The following is a 19834-nucleotide window of genomic DNA, read 5'->3' on the forward strand; positions in this document are numbered from 1 at the left end:
GGACAGTTGATATTTGCCCCACCCCCAGTCCCACAGCACTTAAGTACATATCTTAAATTCTGTATTATAAATTACTTATTCATTCTTATTAATGGTCTGTCTATCTCTCTAGACTGTCAGCTCATTATGGGCAGGTAATGTGTCTACTAAGTCAATTGTATCATACTCAAACGCTTAGTACAGTGCTCTGCCCATAGTAAACGCTCAGTAATGACGATTGATTGATGGATTGATGGTGCGTCATCTGCAAGCAGGAGAGCGGTGGATTGCTGAGGAACGGCTGCCTTAGACCGGCCATCCCGGCTCCCGACATCCATCAGGGGCTGTGCTTTCCATGAGTGGAGCTTCCCGGAAGACTGAGTTGCTGAGATTCCGGTTTAGAGCAGCAATGAGGACTGTGGGCAGTCAGCGTGTCAGGGCAGAAGAGGACCGCCATTGCGCATAGAGAAGCGGTATGGCCTATGGATAAAGCACGGGCCCAGGAGTCAGAAGGACCTGGGTTCTAATCCCAGCTCCACCATTTGTCTGTTGTTTGATCTTGGGCAAGTCACTTCACTTCTCTGGGCCTCAGTTACCTCATCTGGAAACTGAGAATTGAGACTACGAGCCCTGTGTGGGACAGGGACTGTGTCCAACTCAATTTGCTCATTTCCACCCCAGTGCATAGTACAGTGCCTGGCTCCTAATAAGCAATTCACAAATACCACAGTTATTATTATTGCATGCACACAGTGAGGGATTGCCCGTCACACACATATCTTTTCAGCCGCTCAAACATGCATGGACGGAACGTCCCACCAACAACATTGTGGCCGAATACAACGGGCAGAGAGGACCTATTATGGGGCCGATATCCGACACGTTTAGATTTCGCTTCTGTATGTGGGCTGATTACCCATAAATACAGATGCCACATCTGCGTGTTAGAAACCTAATGTTATAACTCCAGTTTTCATCTGCTGTGGTTTTTAATCTGTTTTTAGAAACCGTAACCCCAGAATGTCCTGTTTTGGCCAACCTTCTCCTCCTCCTCCTCTTCCTCCACACACACACACACACACTGCCCGAGAAGTTGGGGCACATGTGCCTCTCAACCTTGCCCAAAACAGCGACGATAGCGAGGGTGATAGGCACGTGAAGCCCTGCTCCTTGCCCAGGATCAGATCCATCAAAGGCATGTATCGAGTGCCTACTTTGTGTACTATATTAAGATCTTAGGGTAAAGTCCAAAAGAGTTGGTCGACACATTCCCTGTCCACAATGATAATAATTGTGGTATTTGTTGAGTATTTACTCTGTGCCAGTCACGGTGCTCAGCACTGGGATATACACAGGCAAATTGAGTTGTATACAGTCCCTGTCCCACGTGGAGCTCACGCGCTCAACCCGCAAAGAAGCAAATCTATTCCTTAAGAAGAGGGAACAATAGATTCTTAAGCGGTGATCTTCAAAGTAACTGTATGCTATCTTTATTTTCAATTTGCCTTCCCTACCTGTAATTTGTGGTAACATCTGTTTCCCACACTAGACTGGAAACTCTTTGAGGGCTGGGGTCACGTCTACTTACTCTGTGGTGCTCTCCTAAACACTTAATACAGGGCTGTGCCTATGCGCTTGGTTGCCTATCCTTCAAGCTCTTGATATCCACTCCACCGTCAGCCCCTAAGGGGGCCAAAACCTTTAACCTTAGGAGGCTCTTTGTGCCGGGTGCTTTTATTGACCCAATGCCGTGCTGCATCCCTTCCTTGTTTTGCACTGTGGCACCTGCCTTTGGGAGCATGACTGGGTTGAGCAGGACTGCCAGGTGTTTGGCAGAGGCCTGGTTAGCCATTTTCCAAGGCAAGACAACCCGGGTACTAAAGAAGCAGCACGACCTAGGGGATAGAGCACGGCCTGGGAATCAGAAGGTCATGGATTCTAATCCTAGCTCCTCCATTTGTCTGCTGGGTGACCTAGGGCAAGTCACTTCAGTTCTCTGAGCCTTAGTTATCTCCTCTTTAAAGTGGGGATTCAGACTGTGAGCCCCACATGGGACAAGGGACCATGTCCAATCTTATTTGCTTGTGTCCACCTCAATGCTTACTCCAGTGCCTGACACATAGTAAACACTTCACCAATACCATGATAATAATAATAATAAGGAGCGCGGGCTCGTTGTGGGAAGAGAATGTCACTATTGTTGTATCGTAGTTTCCCAAGCGCTTAGTCCAGTGCTCTGCACACAGTAAGCGCTTAATAAATACTTTTGAATGAATGAATGAATGAATGAAATGAATGAGAAAGGATTGAAAGTCTTGTATGTACTACAGGGCAATTCGTTGGCTTAGTGGTAAGATCACAGGCCTGGGAGTCAGAAGGACCTGGGTTCTAAACCTGGCTCCCCCACTTGTCTGCTGTATGACATTGGGCAAGTCACCACTTCTCTGGGCCTCAGTTGCTTCATCTACAAAATGGGGATTAAGACTGTGTGGCCTATGTGGGACAGGGACTGTGTCCAACCCGATTACCCTGTGTCTACCCCAGCGTTTAGTACATTGCCTGGCATATAATAAGCACTTAACCAATACCAAATACCCCTCACCCTCCAGAGGAAATTATGCAAGGTGATCCATCATGGATCTCTCTGGCATCTTTGGAATATCCCTTGTGATGTTCAGGGCTTTGTGGGTTGGATAACGTCCCTGTTACAGTCCTAGGGCAGCAAACCAAGTCGCATGAGTCCGTTCGATTTTCCAAGGAAGAAAACACATCCATTTCCTTGACTTCTAGCTGAATGTGTGAATACTAAAATCTGCAGTCAGTGTGTAACCGGAACCCACTTAACAGTGCTTTGCACATAGTAAGCGCTTAACAAATGCAAATGCAAAATAATGCAAATCATTATTATTATTATTATTACTTATTAATCAAAGGTATTTATTTAGTGCTCACTCTGTGCTGAGCCCTGTACCATGTGGTTGGGAGAGTGCAATAGAATAAAGTTGACACAATCCTTGCCCTTAAGCTGTTAACAGTCTAGAGGGGGGAGAGACAGACATTAAAATAAATTACAGTATCTAAGGCTCTCTCCCCCACTAGATTGTAAACTCCTTATGGTCATGGATCTGTCTACCCTTTACACTTTATAACTTCCTCCTGTTTCTAATTTATTTTTAGTGCCCATCTTCCCCACTAGATTCTAAGCTCCTTAAGGGTAGGGATCAAGCCTACTCACTCTCTTGTATTCTCCCAAGTGCTTAGTTCAGTGTTCTGCACCCAGTAGGTGACCAAATATTTTGATTGATTGAAATTTGTAAGCTGAGTTTGTGTGGTGGTTGTTCACTGCAGAAGGATTCTCACATGACCAAGCCTTCCCAGAAAATCATGTAGGGATGTTCTTGAGCTCAGAGCACAGGCAGTCTCCCCACATCTCTTAGTGAAGTAAAAGAAAACACGCAGATTTGTGCAGGCAACCAGCTGTGGCATCATAAATGATTGCCACTAATAACCAGCCTTTTCAGAAATTCCATTTCAACCTGAGGCCCGTTCACCGGCAGAAATCTTTCTTCTGAGCTACATTTTAGCATTGTATTCCCTAGGGAAAGAACATGTTTCCTCACTAGTTCAGGCAATCAATCAGTGGTATTTTTTGAGTGCTCACTGTGTGCAGAGTGCTGTTTGAAGCGCTTGGGAGAATACAGTATAATAAAGTTGCTTGATACGCTCCCTGCCCACATTGAGCTTACAGCCCTAGAATTCTACCTGGTCATGTAAAGTTTCTTGAGGAACTCGCCCAGCATTTGCTGTTTAGGCAATCACTTTTCTAATTGCTGTACTCCGGCAATTTGGGCACCTTCAAAGTGAGGCCAGCTATAATTTTCAGCTTCTGATTTTAATGCAGATGGAAAATTGATGCCAGCAGCATGAATATTTCAAAGGGCATTTTGGGCCACAATTCCAAAAACCCTGAGGTTGGTGCATAGAATCTGCAAAATTGGAGAGCATGATATTGTCAACATAGAGTTGGCAGCAGTTGAAAACTGGTGACATCAGAATTTTACCGTGAAATGAAAGAAATTGGGATGTTTCAGATGATATAAACGGGAAGAGTTTGAATCAGTAACTGTGGGAATTGGGAAGCGCTTACTACATGCCAAGCATTGTATGAAACACTGGGGCTCTCGATCTGAGGGGGCAAGAGAAAACGGGTATTTAATCCTTCCTTTAGAGATGAGAAACCTGAGGCACAGAGAATTTAAGTGACTTGCCCAAGGCCACACAGCAGGTAAGTGGCAGAGCCCCGTTTCGAACCCAGGTCTCCTGACTCCCAGCCCTGTGCTCTTTCCACTAGGCCACGTTCCTTCTTTCCATATGAAAACATACCATCATGAATAGGTTTGAATTTGAACCTTTTCCCTTTCCAAACAGTCCTGGGATATCGGATGGGCACTTACTGTGAGTGCGTCATTTCCAACATAGCATCTTGTTTGTCTTTGAAAAATCTTTGTCTCCGGCCAAAATCTATCCTTGACTGTCTGCGACTGCCCCCTGGAACCAACATCAAGGCTTCCAGTTCTCCTTTAAAGAATCAGAACTGGGGTTATGGGCAATAATAATAATAATAATAATGATATTTGTTAAGCACTTTCTATGTGCCAAGCACTATTCTAAGTGCTGGGGTAGATCCAAGGTAATCAGGTTGTCCCATGAGGGGCTCACAGTCTTATTCCCCATTTGACAGATGAGGTAACTGAGGCACAGAGAAGTGAAGTGGCTTGCCCAGGGTCACACAGCAAACAGTGGCGGAGCCGGTATTAGAACCCACATCCTCTGACTCCCAAGCCCGTGCTCTTTCCACTAAGCCACCCTGCTTCTTGAGAGAGAATCATTTGCTAATTCACAGGTTTTTGAAAGAGAACGACTGGACTAATGAACTCACCAGTCCCAACCAGAGATTTCTCTCTCTAGTTCTGCCTTCTTCCACCACCACAACTGAAATCTTGGCTCTTTGTGTTGAGAAAACAAAGGGAAAAAGATCACTGGCAGGAAAGAATGCTCCCTTGAAAGATCACAAGACTGTAAGTTTCAGCCTTGGGTTGGACCAGCCTAAGAGAAGTTGGGCCTGTGACCTTCTAAGGGAAGAGGATCTGCCGGTGTCATCAAAAGCACAGAGCGAAGTGTGACTTGACCCTTCTAGTGACATTTTATGAATCAGATTAGGTGCATTCTTCTCCCCCTGACCTTTCTAAAGTCTTTCTGAATTAAGAGTTGCAAAATCTTTGAACTACATTGTTAAGAGAAGCAGCATGGCACGGGCCTGAGGGTCAGAGGACCTGGGTTCTAATCCCGGCTCCGCCACTCATCCGCCGAGTGACCTTGGGCAAGTCACTTCACTATTCTGGGCCTCAGTTCCTTCTTCTGCAGAATGGGGATATAATAGCTGTTCTCCCTCCTACTTAGACTGTGAGCCCCAAGTGGGCCCTTGATGATGCTGTATCTGTCCCAGCGCTCTTTCCAGCGTTTGGCACTTAGGGAGAGCAAGCAGCGTGGCTTAATGGAAAGAGCAGGAGCTTGGGAGTCAGAGGACATGGGTTCTGATCTCGGCTCTGCCACTTATCTGCTGTGTTGTCCTTGGGCAAGTCACTTGATTTCTCTGTGCTGCAGTTACCTCATCTGTAAAATGGAAATTAAGACCATGAGTCCCCTGTGGGACATAGACTGTCCAACCTGATGATCTTGTATCTACCCCCAGTGCTTAATACGGTGCCTGGCACATAGTAACAGCTTAACAAATAGCATTTTAAAAAAGGGTGAATTTTACTGGCGTGATAAGCCTTGCCCACACTTCTCCAGTCACAGGCCTCTAAGAGGGATGGAAAGAGCGGGCACTTTCCGATATTTAGTCTTGGTTTCAGAGGTTGAGAAGCCCTAGGGATCCACAGAGTGTTTCAAGAAAAATGAGCACCTGGGAAAAGAGCAAAAATAGTTCCGTTCTAAATGCAGAAAAAACAAGACAAAATAGTTTCCAGTTTGTCAATATTTCTGTTTTGTAGAAAGAGGGAAGGCGGGCCGGGCCGAGTCGGGTCAGGCCGGGCCGGGCTGGGCCAGAGGCTTTCCGGCTGCCTCCCGGGTCACCTGAAGGCACACAAGAGGAAATGGTTCCTGTGCCAAAAACAACCTCCCCGCTTGGCCCCAAAGCCAGTTTAGGAGCAGGGACAGACGGTCCCTTAAGCTACTTCTGTCCATCGCAGTTGCCCCCAGGGCCGATGACGGTTTTGTGGTGAAGAAACACCCCTTTGGGAATTCTTCTTCCCCAGAATAGTTTTGGGGCGCCCACAGACCAAGGCCATAGACGTTCCGTGGAATGTCCTAAACGCGGGCTTGCCGAATGCTTGGCCAACAAATATGCGATAGCCGTCCTTGCCAGTAGAAATAGTTCACCCCTTGGGAGGTTCAGAAGAAAAAAACAAACAAAAAAACCAAGGTATTTTTTCAGTCTCCTCTCCCGACTCATCATCGTTATGGATGTGGACAGAGGGAAGCAGCATGGCCTAGCGGATCGAGCGCGGGGCCCGGTTCTAATACCTGCTCCTCTACTTGTCAGCCTTGGGACTCGGGCAAGTCACTTTGCTTCTCTAGACCTCAGTTACCTCATCTGTCAAATGGGGATTAGGACTGTGTCTCTCATATAGGATCGGGACTGTGTCCACCCTGATTATCTTGTATCTACCCCAGTGCTTAGTAGAGTGCCTGGTACATAGTACGTGTTTAACAAATACTATTAAAAAAAAAAAAGCTCCAGATAGCTATTACACTCCCCCAAGCCTCAAGGAAGTAGCAAAGCTGTTGTGATCATTATCATGATTATTGGGCTCCCCAGGAGAGCTGAAGTGGGGAGATTCACTCCAAGGAGCCTGGGGGAGCCACTGCAGGGCCTGAGTTTGGGGGTGAAGGGGTGGGGGCAGAGCCCCATCTCACCTGCCAGAGGGACTACTGCTGGTATTGCACTGCTCCGCAGCTAGCTGTTCCAGGATCACCAGCAGCTGCAGGCTGACCTCCCCCTCCTCCTGGGGTAGAGGATCTTGTATCTACCCCCAGTGCTTAGTACAGTGCCTGGCACATAGTAAGCGCTTAACACATAGCATTAAAAGGGAGTGAATTTTTTTGGAGTGATAAGCCCACCCACACTTCTCCCGTCACAAGCCTCTAAGAGGGTTGGAAAGAGCAGGCACCTTCCGATATTTAGTCCTGGTTTCAGAGGATGAGGAGCCCTAGTGATCCATGGAGTGTTTTGAGAAAAACGACCTCCTGGGAAAAGAGCAAAAATAGCTCCATTCTCAATGCAGAAAAAGCAAGACAAAATAGTTTCCAGTTTGTCAATATTTGTCAATATTCACTGACAATTTGTCCAGTTGGTCAGTATGCTCTCCTTCCCAAATGATGATCTGCTGCCTACCCCAGCGCTTAGTACAGTGCTTGGTTTATAATAAGCGCTGGGGTATTAATAATCGTTGTTATTATCAGGGAAGAGCGTCCCATGCCAAGATGACTGGAACTTCCCCCTCAGTCACAGGGAGGCCACTAAACACGTGATCCGCCCTGCCATCAGAGAGAGGGAGAGAGAGAGGGAGAGAGAGAGAGAGAGAGAGACAGTCTGTCTGTCTGCTGCTCATTTGGCTTGTATGGAAAAGCCTGGCCTATCTATTCTCCATACGCTGCTTTGGGCCCAAAGAAAACATGGATTCTAATCTAAACAGCGACTCACCAATAAAATATTTGCGCGGAGAGCGTGTCCTAAATCTGTGCTTCATCGGTATCTATTTTTGGATGTCAAAATGTGAACTGTGACTTGGTGCCTGTACCACTGAGTTATTCTGCTCTTTGGGGCCGACCTCACCCAGGCCAGCTTGGGCCTCTCCTGAGGAGAGCTCTACGAGCGCATTTGGAAATCGATGTCAACCAAACAGGCCAAACGCAAGCCAACTTGGCCTCGGTATTAATGGGTTAGCGGTGCCACATTTCTTAGGGTCGTGCCGTCCGAAGGGGCTCTATCTCTTGAGAGAAATACAAATAGTCTCGTTCTTTTGGAAATGAAATATGACTGGAGAGTGCAGAGACTACGTGGTGTGAATTTTGGGGCTGAGGGCTGGCTTCAGCTTCAGCTTCCTCAGACCCCTCGTCTTCTCTCCACCCAAACTACTACCAAGCTGGTCCAAGCACTCGTCAGTCAACCTACCACCCAACTACTACCCACCCTTGTCCAGCCTCCTACCAACTTTTTATCACACTGGTCCAAGCGCCTGTCTGTCTGTCAGTCAGTCAGTGGCTCCGCCACTTGCCTGCTGTGTGACTTGGGCAAGTCGCTTCACTTCTCTGGGCCTCAGTTACCTCATCTGGAAAATGGGGATTAAGACTGTGAGCCCCAAGAAGGACAGGGATTGTGTCTAACCCGATTTGCTTTTTTCCACCCCAGCGCTTGGCACATAACAAGTGCTTAAAAAAATACCACATTTAAATGATATAATAAGTCGTCAGATCCAGCCTCCATTACTGCGTCACCCTCCCTGACCTCCCTGCCTCTATTCTCCTCCTCCCTACCTTTTTGAAGTTCAGTGAGCTGTCGGGAGTATTTTTCTAAAAAAAATGGTTTTGCACACATCTCTCCGCTGATCAGAAACCTCAGGTCCTTGCCCATCTAACAGTAATAACCATGGTATTCATTAAGCGCTTACTAAGCACGGGGTTAGAGTCAAGATAATTGGGTCCCACATGGAACAAAAGCCTAATTATTATTCTTACTTAATTATTAACAAAACGACACAGTCCCTGCCCATAACGAGCTCAGAGGCTAAGCCATTGGGCGAGTTCAGTATAACAATAGATACATTCCCTGCCCACAAGGAGTTTACAGTCTAGAGGCGGGAAGACAGACATTAAGGTTAACAAATAAATTACTTTGCCTCGTCTCTACCCGTCATCCTCTTGCTCACATCCTCTCTCCTACCTGAATCTCCGTCCACAAAGCCCTCCCCCACTAACGGCTCATCTCCCCACCTCATTCTCCATTCCCTCTGCATCACCTGTGCACATGGGTCTGCACTCACTAAGCATTTTGTTACGCCCCGCCCATCTCCACAGCACTTTAACTTCAGTGGTTCCCCTAGCAGCATGGCATAGTGGATAGAGCATGGGTTTGGGAGGTCATGGGTTCTAAACCCAACTCCTCCACCTGTCTGCTCTGCGACCTTGGACAAGTCACTTCCCGTTTCTGGCCCTCAGTTACCTCATCTATAAAATGGGGATCAAGACTGTGAGCCCCGCATGGGGCAGGGACTGTGTCCACCCTGATTTGCTTGCATCCACCCCAGCGCTTAGTATGGTGCATGGCATATAGAAAGCGTTTAACAAATACCACAGTTATTATTATTAGTAGTATCTCTGTAATGCATTTCAATGCCTATCTCCCCAACTAGATTGCAAGCTCTTATATGGCAGGGAGCACTAAACTAAAAGGTTGGGAGAGTCCAGTACAATGGAATTGGTAGACTTGAACCCTGTCCACTTAGTATCGTGCTCTGCACAGAGTAAGTGCTCAAATACTATTGACTGATTGATGATTGGGCTAGATTTGTTACCTAAGCTCACTCTGATGGTCAAATCTTAGGGGTTCTATCGGGGAGGAATATTTAAGGCCCTCCGTTGCTCTTAATTTTCCCTGAGAAGCCCAGCAGCATAATTAAGTGAACTTTCCGAGTCAGCCTTGGTCTCTGTCTCCTGCTTTCTTGGCACAACCCTAGGGGACTAGATGAACTTTTGAGGACTTTTCCCTCCCTAGGGACTCCAGGATGACTTCCTGCCCCGCCTGTCTTCTGACCAATCGATCAATCAATGGTATTTATTGAGTGCTTATTGTATGCAGAGCACTGGACTAAGCGTTTGGGAGAACACAATACAGCAGAATTAGCAGTCACATTCCCTGCCCATAAGGAGTGTGCAGTCTGGGGGCGTAGACAGACATGAATATAAATTAACAAGTAATTTGTAATATAAATTTAAAGGTAGGTACATAAACGCACTGGGGCTGGGATGAATGTCAAATGTCTAGGGATCCTTCAGGTCTATTTTGAAATCCGGGTAACATTGCTATTCTTCTTCTCTGTTGTGACGTTTGCTTGCGGTAAACGATGTGTGCCCCAGTGATTACTGGTATCATGCTGCCATTCTACTTTCATGACACTTTACATCGTGTTTTGTGTGCACTTGTTTGTTGATGGTTGAGCTTCAGTTCTTTGACCAGAGATCAGTGGATTTTGTCAAGATTTTTTTTCCATTGGGTTCTCCTTTAGGTTACAAGCTCCTTATTGCTGCTTATCAAGTCTCAACTCTCTCTCCTCAATGCCAGGCAGAGGCCTGCCCAAGCTACAGATCTGGACCCCTACCCATGTCAAAACCTGATTGTGCCTCCTAATAATAACAATAGTAATATTTGTTAAGTGCTTACTATGTACTAAGTATGTACATAGTATGTACTATGTACTAGTCAGTGTACTAAGCGCTGGGGTGGATACAAGTAAATTGGGTTGGACACAGTCCTTGTCCCACAAGGGGCTCACAGTCTTAATCCCCATTTTGCAGGTGAGATAATTGAGGCCCAGAGAAGTGAAGTGTTACACAGCAGGGGAGTGGCGGAGCTAGGATTAGAACCCAGGTCCTTCTAATTATTGTATTAATTCAGCCACGTAGTACAGTGTTTATCATCATCACCGTCATCATCATCAGTGGTATTTGTTGATCACTTAGTGCAGAATAAAGTATTAGGCCCTTGAAAGAGCAAAATGCAACAGAGCCGGCAGACCTGTTCTGTGTCCACAACAGGCTTACAGTCTAGAGGCGGAGATGGCCATTAATATAAATAATTTATAATAGATCATTTCAAGATAATGTACCTAAGTAAGTGCTGTGGGGTTGAGGGTGAGATGAATATCAAATGCTGAAAGGACACAGATCCAAGCGTGTAGATGGTGCAGAAGGGAGAGAGGACAGTCAGCACTCCATAAATACCATCGATTGATGAATCCCCCTAGCCCTCAAAACAGTGTTTGTCCGACCTGATCCGTTATCAATAGAGGAGACGTGACTTGGAGATCCGAATTGCCACCTCAGCAGGCTCCAGACATTTTCACGCGGGAACCTTGGCTTGGTTTCGTCTCCTCGTTAATAGAAGTCATGTGTCCGGCTAGTAGTAGAAATAGGACTTGTTGAATGCTTACTGTGTGCTGACATCAGAGATTTGCGAGGAACATTAGGGAAGCAGCGTGGTCTAGTGGAAAAAACACAGGTTTGGGAGGACCTAGGTTCTGCTCCCAGCTCCACCACTTGCCTGCTGTGTGACCTTGGGCAAGTCACTTCACTTCTTTGTGCCTCAGTTTCCTCAACTGTAAAATGGGGGTTTGATATCTGTTCTCCTTCCTACTTTGAATGCGAAGCCCATGGGGGACAGGGCCTGTGTCTGACATTGGTAAACTCGTCTCTGCCCCCAGGTCTTAGAACACTGCCTGGAACATAGTAAGTCCTTAACACCAACAATAAAAATAATAATAATAATAACACCACCAGCCACGTAGACCTGTTTCTCCTGTCACTTGTCTCCCATTTGGGTAGGAAGCTCCTAATAATAGTAATAATAACGGTAATAATAATTGTGGTATTTGTTAAGTGCTTACTATGTGCCGGGCACCGTACTAAGCACTGGGCTGGATACAAGCCAATCAGTCGGACACTGTCCCTGTCCCACATGGGGCTCACAGTCTCAATCCCCACTTTACAGATGAGGTAACAGAGCTCCAGAGAAGTGAAGTGATTTTCCCAAAGTCACCCAGCAGACAAGTAGCAGGACTCATAGGCCCGTGCTCTATCCGCTAGGCCAATTCGGCTTGTCCTAGGACGGGGACATCCGCGGGAAAAGGAGAGAGTTGCCATGAGAATCTGACCCAAATGTCATCACAGAACCATCGGTTACAAAGAATTCCACTCCTTTCTGCACGTGCTTGTGTATTGTCAGTGACCCTGAAACCCTTCCATTGCGGTCTTTAAGAGACACAGACGTTGAAACCAAGGCATAGTCGCTGAGATGTTTTGAATTACGCGACGGGACTGCGTAAGGAGTTTACTGATAGTGAACATCTAGAGAAGTGGCTTCAGAAAAGCAACATTAATCATCCAAATGCAGTTCAGGAGTAGACATGGCACCACGATCACTTTGCTTTCATTTGACTTGAAAACGAGGTAATGTAAATTTTTCCCCCCAGTTGCTTAAGCAAATAAGTCATATCCTCTGAAAAAAGAAGAAAATAATGTGACCTTCAGTTGGGAAGCAGAATATCATGTGGATCTTTTGCATGGGCCTGGATGTTTTGCCTTGGGTTTATCTGGGGAGGCCACCTTCATTTTCCCTTTCATTTTCAAGATGAAACCATAATATTTGAAAGCAGATAGCTTGGTCCGTTCATTTAGAAGCGGGATAGGCGTTCAGGGAGAAGATGACAGAAGTCATGGAAATCCAGGTCAATCCAGACATCTGTGAATGTGGCTATATTTTTATGGTAGTTAAGCACTTATTATGTGCCAGGCACTGTTCTAAACGCTGGAGTAGATACAAGCTAATCAAGTTGGACACAGTCCCTATCCCACATGGGGCTCACGGTCTTAATCCCCATTTTACAGATGAGGTAACTGGGGCCCGGAGAAGTGAAGCGACCTGCCCAAGGTTACACAACAGACAAGTAGTGGAGCCGGGATTAGAACCCAGATCCTTTCGACTCCCAGGCCTGTGCTCTATCCAATAGGCCATGCTGCTTCTCGACTCTTCTGCTGCTTCTATTTCTGGGTGATTATTTTCCAATACCGGCTTCCGTAGAGAACAAGAACTGCCACCTCAGAGGCTTTTCCCTACTTTTGACTGTGTCGGAGGAACTGGCTTCATTCGGTAATAGGAATAATTCCCAGGAGGGAGCTAAATTACCTTAATGAACGGCGGCAGCAGGCAGTCGTCCCTATGTGACTTCTTAGAATCAATCAATCAATGGTATTTATTCAGTGCTTAGAGTGTGCAGAGCACCGTCCTAAGCGCTTGGGATAGTACAATACAGCAGACTTAGCCGTCACGTTCCCCGCCCATTACGAGCTTACGGTCTACAGCGGGAGGCAGAAATTAATATGAATAAATAAGTAATGTATTATATATAATTTAAAGATACGTACCTAAGTGCTGTGGGGTTGGGGATGGGCATATATCAAAGGTTCCATCTCTCCTTAGCTAGGGAGATGGCCACCGCAAGGCGCTCCCTTGCCCAGCCATCTGAAGACTTTCGGCCAATGCTCGGACAAGGAGCAAGGACTCTTTCTTCGTGACATAATTACCGCTGAAGCTGCCTCAGTCCATGTTTATTTACAAGGTAGAGCGGGACGGTCTCAGTAGATTACAGTGCAAAGAGTCAGTCCCGGCCACCTGTTAGTCTGTGCTCTCATCATCACATTTTCAGATGTGGAGGTCCAGTTCTGGGACTAGGCCTGGGCATTTGGGGGGTTGGTGGAGGGGGGGGGGAGGGGAGAAAGAGCGAGAGAGAGAGAGAGCGCATTCGCAATCCTCATCTTTCTCACCAAGGTCATCCTCTACGTCAGAACCAAAGGATTTGCTAAACTTACGGTGCTGCGGGGTAATTCTGGATAAGGATGGTAAAATTTTCTGGGCAAACTGATTGTACTGAATCTGCCCCATGCTCACCTCAGTGCTTGCAGATTATAAGCACTTAACAAATACCCATTAGTGGGCTAGGACCGTGGCTGACCTGTTTACCTTATATCTAGCCCAGCAGCTTAGTTTGGTGTTTGGATCTTTGTAAGGGTTTAACAAATACCACTACTGTTATTATAATGTTATTATTAGTATTATTATTAATAATAGTACCCCTAATAATACTATTACTTATAGGAGTAGTTTAATAGTAGCAATAAAGCTTCACTGTTATAGTTACAGTTCTTTTGTGACTTTGGACCAATTGCTCCTTAGTAAGAGGAGGAGGAGGAGGAGGTGGAGAAAGAGGAGGAGGAGGAAGCCTGGCTATTATAGCTACAGTTCTTTTGTGACTTTGGACCAGGTTCTCCTTAGCAGTACTAAGAGGAGGACAAGGAGAAGGAGGAGGACAAAGAGGAGGGGGAGGAAACCTGGCTATTATAGCTTCAGTTCTTTTATGACTTTGGATCCATTGCTCCACTTCTCTGAACCTCAGTTTCCCCTAACTGGAAGATGGGAATTCCCCCATTATTACCCCTGCCCCATCATGAGGAAGACAACCCATCATAGAAGGCTCTGGGGCAGGGCACATGAGACAGATTATAACTCGGGAGCCATGCAAGATAAGGACAGAGTGGAAGGTAATACCAGATAAATCAGACTGGAAGCTCATTGTGGGCAGGGAACATCTCCTAATTCTGTTGTAGTCTCAATTACTACAGTGTTCAGCACATAGTACGTGCTCAATAAATACAATTGACTGATTGAACGGGGATGGGAAAATGGAAGCAATTCAAGTTTTTAACATTACGAGGCACCGTTTTGTTTTGTTTTGTTTTTCGGTCTCCCCTCTTGCAGGCTTTGAGCCTGTTGTTGGGTAGGGATTGTCTCTGTTGCCGAACTGTACTTTCCAAGCGCTTAGTACAGTGCTCTGCCCACAGTAAGCGCTCTATAAACACGATTGAATGAATGAATGACCCGATGTAAGGTTTTCACAAATAATCTTAAAATGGATTGAGAAGCAGCTCATTCGCAGAGAATCAAAGGGATTAAAGAAAAATGTAAAGCCCCATGATAAAAGGGAAGAAATAGTCATAATAAATGTGGTATTTGTTCAGCACGTATTATATGGCAAGCACTGTACTGAGCGCTGGGGTAGGTACAATGCAATCACATGAGACATAGCCCCTGTCCCACATGGGGCTCAAAGGTATTGAAGAGGTATTAAAACCCCCATTTTACAGATGAGGAAACCAGGTACCATGAGGTGACACAGAGAGTTACAGTATGGCACAAAGAAAGTTACAAGAAGCGAAGCATAGAACATCAGAAATAGGAGATACCACTTTTCTCACTTTCTGCAAGAGTTTGGGGAAAAATAACGTGAAGCTGAAGCCAGAAAAAGTAGAGCAAAACTGAAAGAATGACTGAATATATGTATGTCTTATTTCTAAAGAACATTTTCATTCAAGGAGGTATACGTCTGATGCCCTGGGAAGAGTTTTCAGTAACCAAGAAAAGTAACAAATTAACCAAGAAAACCTGGCAGAATTATTCATACATGCCAAATTCCTTATAACTTCTCTGTGCCTCTGTTACCTCATCTGTAAAATCTGGATTAAGACTGAGCCTTATGTGGGACAGGGACTGTGTCCAACCTGATTATCTTGTATTTACCCACTGCCTGGCGTGTGGTAAACCCTTAACAAATCCCATTTAAAAAAAAAAAGATAGCTGCCCTATGAATCAAAGCAATAGAACAGTTGTTTTCTGAAGTTTCCCCGATGCGAATTAATCAGCGCATACTGCACTTCGGAAAAGTCTGGAATCAGTCCTAGTAGACAGGAGACTATCTTAGGTAAATGAGACGCAAATCCTGAAGTCAAGTTGTACAAGTCCTGAACGACTAAGAGCCCATGTAACGTCCGATGTTCCCGTGGATATGACTTTTATTGTTGTTTTTTTAACCGAACCTCTGTGGTGTGAAACCAGCAGATGCAATTGATATTTTTAGAATTTACATGGTTCTAAAATGCTAGCCAAGGAGTGTTGGGAATGCATTTGTTTTTGATCGAGAGTTTGGGGTGTCGATCGCACGTTACCTCTCTGAAGTCGGGTCGCTTCGCCGCTCTCTCGTTTTTAAGACCATTAAACTGTCATGAGGTTAATAAGTGGGTCATATAGACAGACTAGATTTTTCAGCTGGTACCCTCAGAGTGCATTTGAACATACAGCGTCATTTACCTAGTATACAGGCTGAAAGAATCGGACCAAGCTGCTTTTGAGTTTCCCCTGCTCTTTCAGAAAAATCAATCAACCAATGAATGTATTTATGGAGCACTCACTGTGTGCAGAGCACTGTACTAAGCACTTGGGAAAGGACAATACGATAGAGTTAAAAGATGCAATCCTTGTCCTTAACAAGCTTGCAATCTACGAGGAGAGCGGACAGTAAAATAAATAGCAGATAGGAGCAATAGTAGAGCGGCAGAATATAATCATGGTATTTGTTAAGTGCTTACTATGTGCCAAGCAGTGTTCTAAGTGCTTGACCGTTGTAAACGTAAGTGCTGCAGGGATGGGCCTGGAGTGAGTATCCAAGTGCTTAAGGGATACACAGCGTAGGTGACACCGAGGAGAGTGCGGGAAGGGGAAAATGAGGGCCTAGTCAGGGAAGGCCTCGTGGAGACGGTGTGAATTTGGGAGAGTTTTGATGGTGAGGAGATGGTGGACGGTTGGATATCTAAGGGGAGAATATCCCAGGCCAGAGGGAAGATGCGGACAAGGGGTCAATGGTGAGGTAGATGAGATCAAGGGACATTGAGTTTGTTGGGATTGGAAGAGCGAATCGTGCAGGTTGGGTTATAGTTGGAGATCAGCGAGGTAAGGCAAGGAGGGAGAGAGTTTAGGAGAAGACGGTCTGAAGGCCAGAGCCAAATTTGGGGGGGCTGAGGTGCCCCGGATGGCTTTAGCTTCCTGGGGATGACTGGAAAACGGGACCTGCTTGGAAGTCCGGACTTTGGACCATTTAAAAATCTTATCTCGGCTTCTGTGCGATAGGGAACTTAGCAACCAAAATCGGTCCCGGCCCCAAGCTTACATCCAAGAACCTCAGCCTGCACATATTCTAACTGAGCTGACATAATGTGGAAGCAAGGACTGCCACGAAACCTTGTTTCTCCATTTTAAATCACCAAAGGCAAAATCCTGAACATGAGACCAACACCTCATGGAAACCAACATTTTTGTTTGTTGGTTTTTTGGGGTTTTTTTTTTGGCAGGGAGGGGGGCGGGGGTGGAAATGGCAGGCAAACAATATTTCCCAAAGCCCCTTACAATGAAACTGTCGGTGTTATTTTAATGGTATTTGTTAAGCGCTTACTATGTGCCAGGCAGTGGGGTAGATACGGGCTAATTAGGTTGGGCGCAGTTCATGTCCCACATTGGGCTCACAATCTCAATCCCCGTTTTACAAATGAGGTGACTGAGGCACAAGAGGAAGTGAAGTGAGTTTCTCAAAGTCACACAGCAGATGAGTGACAGAGTTGGCATTAGAACCCAAGTCCTTCTGACATCCAGACCTGTGCTGTATCCACTAGGCCGTGCTACTTCTTCTTCTTCTTCTTCTTCTTCTTCTTCTTCTTCTTCTTCTCACTAATAATGATATTTGTTAAGTAATTACTGCGTGCCAAACACCGTACTAAACGCTGGGGTAGATACAAGTTCATCAAGTCAGACACAGTCCCTATCCCTCCCAATCTAATTGGAGGGAGGACAGGTATTAAATCCCCATTTTACAGAGGAAGGAATAGAGGCAAAGTGAAATGACTTGCCCAAGGTCACACAGCAAGCACGTGGCTCCCCAGGATCGTTTCAGCCCTTTCGTCCATCTTCCCGACGCCTCTGACTTATCTATGGGCAAGAATTAGAGTTGTTTAGATCTTGTGTTTTTCCACTGTTACTTGTTATTGTCATTTCTATAGTTACACACTGGAAGCACACTGTGCCTTAAATATTTTGACTACCCAATGCCAGAAATAACTAACTGGAAGAAAGTGTTAATGATTTGATGGCTAAATCCATGTGAGTCATCCTCTTGGTCGTCTTAAAAGCAGGAAGGAGAATTTTTGCATTTACTACAGTGCCCCTCCCCCAGGTCACCGATATTTCCATCTGAGATGTCTAAATTCCCGGAACACACCTAAACAGCTCTCAATGGCATTTCTTTGGATTGCTGCTCCTTTTGCCCACTGTTTTCTGTTCTGTCTCATGTGTTTAAGGAAGTGCTTTGCGTGTTTATTATAAATAGCCCGCGTCGGTTTCTGACTGCCAGCAGATTCTCTCTGCAGAGGGTTCCGTTCCGAAATGGTGGGCGAGGGCAGCGTGGCTTATCGCCGTACTTATTTGCAATTTAGACTTTGAGGGCATTCTTCGAAAATGACGGGAGCTAAATTTGGGAGACAGAAGTTCCAGTTCAGCCGGCCGCCGTTAAGCGGACAGAGCTCTTCCTTCAGAACGCAGAAGATGGGACTCAGTCCGGAGACTGTTTTCTCCAGCTCTATTCAGAACTTGTCACTGAGTGGCTGCTATTGAAAGCGATGAATTGATTTCAGGCCTCTGGAGAAGGCACACACACACACACACACACACACACACACACACTCAGATCTGAACTTTCAAATGACCAGGGTAGTGGTAGTGGATGATGACTAACAGGCGCCTGTCGCTTTGTTTCGCTCGCTGCCTCTTTGTCGCTCCCCAAAGCCCCCTTTTCACATCTCTTTTCTATGATCCATGCGAAACGGTTTCCACCTTCCACGTGCCCTTCCTGCTTCTCCTTATTCCTTCTAACGGGCCTCCGCTCGCACCCTGTTACCCGTCCACGTGCTGGGTTTGGGTGACTGAAGACACAGGCCTGCTGAAGAAAGCGGGTCCGGAAACCCGAGACCCATCAGCCACGCTGACGCCAGTCAGGCAATCAGTTGTATTTACTGAGCACTTACTGTGTGCAGAGCACTGTGCTAATCACTTGGGAGAGTACAATATAGAATAAAATAGAACAATAAACAGACACATCCCCTGCCCACTACCAGCTTACAGTCTAGCAGGGATGACTCAGCCCTTCAGCTTTCCAAGATAAATACTTCAAGAACGAGGTGGCTTTCTGAAGCTGTTTGCTTCAAATTTGTTCCTCTTCCGCCACTTCCCATCTCCTCCCTTCCCTTCTCGTTTTTCTCCTCTGAAGGCATCCATAAAGAAGCTTGAGCATTTTTCCTCTGTCTCACTCTTTCTTCCCCCTCACCCTGTCCCCGTCACCCGAATGCTATGCGATCAACCGGGTCTGCGCGGGGTAAAGTAAAAGTTTGAATTTGTGTAAAATCCCCAACCAGAAGTTGCTTATAATAATGATAATTATTCTTATGGTATTTGTTAAGTGCTTACTACGTGCCAAGCACTGCTTTAAGCCCTGGGGTAGATGCAAGGTCATCAAGTTGTCCCACGTGGGGCTAATAGTCTTAATCCTCATTTTACAGGTGAGGTAACTGAGGCCCAGAGTTTAGTGGCTTGCCCAGGGTCCCACAACAGGCAAGTGGCAGAGCCAGGATTAGAACCCAAGTCCTCAACTCCCAAGCCTGTGCTTTTTCCGCTAAGCCATACTGCTTCTCTATAAATAATGGTGTCTTGCCTTGCCTTATGCTGTCGATGCATCTCTGACCCATAGCAACTCCATGGACACATCTCTCCCACAACGCCCCACCACCATTTGCAGTCGTTCTGGTAGTGGATCGAGAGAGGTTTGGGGGTAAAAATACGGAAGTTGTTTACCATCGCCTCCTGCCATGCAGTATACTTGAGTCTCTGCCCTCGGCTCTCTCCTATGCCACTGTTGCCCAGCACAGGGGTGTTTTGCCTTGTAACAGATCGCCTTCCACTTGCTAGCCACTGGCCAAGCTAGGGATGGAACGAGTATGCCTCTGCTTGACTCTCCCTCCCATAGCTGAGACTGGTAAAGTACTGGAAGCTCTCCAGGTGCCATCCTGAGGGGGCAGTGATGGCGTAATT

At 46.1% G+C, this 19834-nt stretch overlaps 1 protein-coding gene across 2 annotated transcripts in view; it reads left to right on the forward strand.

Moving 5' to 3' along the window:
• The window catches only part of GAB3 (GRB2 associated binding protein 3), a 140895-nt gene that overhangs the window by 39461 nt on the left and 81600 nt on the right, over positions 1-19834 (forward strand). The window lies entirely within an intron of this gene.

This window comes from Ornithorhynchus anatinus, chromosome 6 (assembly GCF_004115215.2).
Source record: "Ornithorhynchus anatinus isolate Pmale09 chromosome 6, mOrnAna1.pri.v4, whole genome shotgun sequence".
Classification (NCBI taxonomy): domain Eukaryota; kingdom Metazoa; phylum Chordata; class Mammalia; order Monotremata; family Ornithorhynchidae; genus Ornithorhynchus; species Ornithorhynchus anatinus.